Raw genomic sequence first — 4,327 nt, 5'->3', positions numbered from 1 at the left:
CTCTGGAAGAAAAATATAATAAGTCCGCGGTTAAAGAGATGTTACTATTAGAACATGATTTGGCCTTAGATGCATTTATCTGTGGGTTACCGGACGAAATTTGTACATCGGTTAGATACAAAAATCCTAAAACACTGGATGAGGCCCTTAACTTTGCAATACAAGCAGAACGATATTTAGACAGAGATACTGTGCCTTATGATGGAAATCTTCCACGTCATAACTCACCAAACTCCTCACACCCCAAATCTTTAAATTTGATAAACTCCTAGGCCGATGAATCTCCACCTCCAGTTAGTATTCTACGACGTCCGCTTACATCACCTAATTATCCGATGTATGATTTAAATCCATATCAACCTTATCCTCATTATCCTTTCCCTATAGCATACCCTTCATATCCTTTCATTCCAACACCTCCAAATTTTCCGACTAATCCACATAACTCACGAGCAATAGAAACTCGTCCCACATCTTCTCGACCTGTGTCTTCTTACCGAAATCAAAATAATCAATCTTTAAACTCCAATTTTGGCCGTCGGAACGACGCGACGATGAGCCAAAACCCGAAGTCGCGTCAGTCGAGAGTACAATTCATAACCGAACAGGACGAAAGATCCTCCGAGCAGGAACAGACGAAGAATCCCCCGTTATAAAAATCTCTAGTAAAACCTTAGCGTCGCGTCAAAGAAAATTTTTATTAGATACGGGCTCAGAAATTAACGTTGTAAAATTAAGATCGTTACATCCAGACACTCTAGTAACACATGATGAAATCCTGACAATTTCAGGTATTGCTAATGAAAAATTGAAAACTTTAGGTACCGTTTCTATAAATATTCAGGAGACCCCTGTAAAATTTCATGTATTGCGAGATATTCCGGCCCTTAAATCAGACGGGATTATCGGGAAATCCTTTATGCGAACAGAAAGAGTCGAGATATCATTTAATCACAATACCATGGTGACTCAGTCGAATCCCATAAAACCAATACATTTTATTGATGAAGAATCAAGGTCGGCAACCTCTTCCAAAAACCCTTGTAAGAAAATTTTTACGATTAAAGCTCGAATGCGACAACCCATACTGATAGAAGTAAAAAACAAGGACATACATGAAGGTTATCTACCCCTGATTGACATAGAGGATGGCGTATATATAGGAAACGCGGTTGTTACTAATAATCAAGGCACATGTTATGTTCTGGCCATAAATACTCGTGACACCGATATCGACGTAGAAATTCCCCCACAAGAACTTATTCCTTTCGATCATTGTACATTCTCAGACGAATCAGAAATGTATTCGGATGACTGCAATCTTGGAATTACATCTGCAAGTGATAGATATTCCGCAGTGGTAGAGCGTCTCCGTTTAGATCATTTAAATACAGAAGAGCGTGACCATGTTTTGGGTATAGTCAAAGATTTCTCATCACTATTTCATTTGCCTGACGAAACTTTACCTTCGACTTCGCTAACTCAGCATAAGATTCCGACCCGCGATGATGTCCCAGTTCATACTCGACAGTATCGTTTCCCTCCTGCTCAAAAACAAGAAATAAAACGACAAATAGATAAAATGTTACATAATGGAATAATAGTCCCTTCGTCATCTCCATACAATTCTCCTTTATGGATCGTGCCCAAAAAACCTGATGCTCATGGAAACAAAAGATGGCGAATAGTTATAGATTTCCGCGCACTCAACGAAAAAACTATCGGTGATGCTTATCCCCTTCCTAATATTACTGATATTTTAGACCAATTAGGGCAAGCTTGCTACTTCTCAGTGTTCGATTTGGCAAGTGGGTTCCATCAAATCGAAATGGACCCCAACGATCGTCACAAAACTGCTTTCTCTACAGGCGATGGTCACTTCGAGTATTCTAGAATGCCTATGGGTTTAAAAAACGCTCCCTCAACCTTCCAGCGTCTTATGGATAACGCAACACGGGGATTACAGGGGGTAGAATTACTTGTTTATATAGATGATGTAATTGTCTTTGCCTCCACTCTAGAAGAACACGAACGAAAGGTTCGCAGATTATTCCAAAAACTGTCGGCAGCTAAATTATCTCTACAACCTGAAAAATGTGAATTTTTAAGAAAAGAAGTCACATATCTTGGTCATATAATAGGAAGCAACGGTGTCCAGCCAGATCCCAAGAAAATTTCAGCAGTTGCAGAGTTTCCTGAGCCAAAGCACCCCAAACATATTAAACAATTTCGTGGATTAGCGGGATATTATAGACGATTTATAAAAGATTTTTCGGGAATTGCACGTCCTTTAACGCAATTATTAAAGAAAAATGAACCTTTTAAATGGGGGCTAGAACAAATTAATAGTTTCAACACCCTTAAGCAAATACTTTGCAGTAAACCTATCTTACAATATCCCGACTTCAATAAACCTTTTACTCTTACGACGGACGCGTCTGATTTTGCAGTCGGTGCAGTTCTTAGTCAAGAAGTAGACGGTTACGACATGCATGTATCATATTTCTCGCGAAGTTTAGGAAAAGCCGAACTCAATTATTTCACAACAGAAAAGGAATGCCTCGCAGTAATTTATGCCATCAGACATTTTCGACCTTATCTGTATGGACGACCCTTTCACATTGGTAAGTGACCATGAACCCCTCCGATGGATAAGTTCAATTAAGGACCCAGGTCAAAGGTTGATGAGATGGCGATTGAAACTTCAAGATTATGAATACACTTTCAAGTATAAGCCCGGAAAGTTAAACTCAGCATTGGTGCTGATGCACTTTCGCGAAATCCTGTCGATGCCCTTAGAAACGATTCTTGCGCAAAATTATTTCCATTAACCCGTCGGGCTATTAACCAAAACATTGCATCAAATCCTTCACAATCGGTTGAACCTTCTGTACCTGCTAGGCAAGGATCTTCGAAATCAGCCACATCCCAGGGTAACCCTTCGATAAACCCACCCATGGTTAAACGAGGCCGATCAATCGGATCCAAAACTCGTCCTAAGGTCCCTGTTTCTTTAAACGAAAGTTGTATAGCAAAACGAATTATTGACAGATGAAGACAGCAAAACGATAAGCCCTTTCTCCAATCACAAAATTCCATAGATATAAATAACAGTCCCGTTGAATCTACTGACGAGGATTCCTCAAAGGAACCACCGCCTATTTTGCGACAACGGAAAAGTGTTTTCCCAAACCTAAAACGTCCACATTTAACTAAAATATCCATTCCATCTCCACCTAAAAGCGCTCCCCCGATTGGTAGTTCCCAAGAAGTTATTCCTCCTACTACCACAGATACTGCCGAATCAGAACGTCCTACTATACTACAAGAAGATTTTTGCGTTATGATAAATCCTCCATCTGATGATTCATCTGACGACGAAACAACAAATTCGAAGCTAACAACAGACGAACTACAAGAATCTTTTTCAAAATTTGACAAATCTTTAAAAGACCATCAAGACTGGATTAATAAATCATCAGAATCTCGATCTGGTACTGAAGTTCCGTGTACCTTTGTATCAGATGGAGAAAATGATGAAGAACTTTTAGAGACTTTGGAAACCCTTGACCCTTTTACTGATGAAGACGGAGACAGAGAGTTAAAGAATCGAATAGATAATCTTTTGAAAACAATAGGTAATGACACATCTCTACCTGGTTCAGACGCACCTCCTGACTATTCTAAATTACAACCAAAAGATAAGGATTGCGACGCTGGCAGCAGTCACTTTAAATTCATGATACCAAATTTGGGATCCTCTACTCCTTTCCCGTCTTACCAATCGAGAATGCGACCCTATATTAAAACCCCCGAACTTTCAACTATCATTCAGGAGGAAGAACCAGAAAATGAGGAAATCACCCCTCCTGACCAGTCATTAGTAACCGGAAAAAATCATACACCCTCTATCCCAGCCGAACAAGAACTCCCACCTGTAACTATGTCGACAAACAGTAGAAACTCAAATTACCCGTATATCACCCTAAATGAACATATACCTTTCAGCACTCCGCGTATGGATAGCACGTCTTATATAAACTCCCCATGTGAAGTTTCTAACACCCGAGAAGGAATTCTTTACCATAGAGATAATATTGTCCATTTCATATCCGCTGATGGTGAGATTTCCTCGCCAATAAGCAATCTTCTAGTAGATACAGGATTAATAGACTTTGAAAATATTCGTAGCACTCCACTAACCTTGGGTAAAATTATAATAACTCCTCGAGGAAAATACAAGATTTAGTGTTGTTGTGAAGCAAAATCACTTTGATGAAATGGATCCACTAATTCTTCGCGATTGTTTAGGAAATTTTCGTATGAC

The sequence above is a fragment of the Calliopsis andreniformis genome, unplaced genomic scaffold (assembly GCF_051401765.1).
Source record: "Calliopsis andreniformis isolate RMS-2024a unplaced genomic scaffold, iyCalAndr_principal scaffold0048, whole genome shotgun sequence".
NCBI lineage: Eukaryota > Metazoa > Arthropoda > Insecta > Hymenoptera > Andrenidae > Calliopsis > Calliopsis andreniformis.
This window is presented reverse-complemented; position numbering follows the sequence as displayed.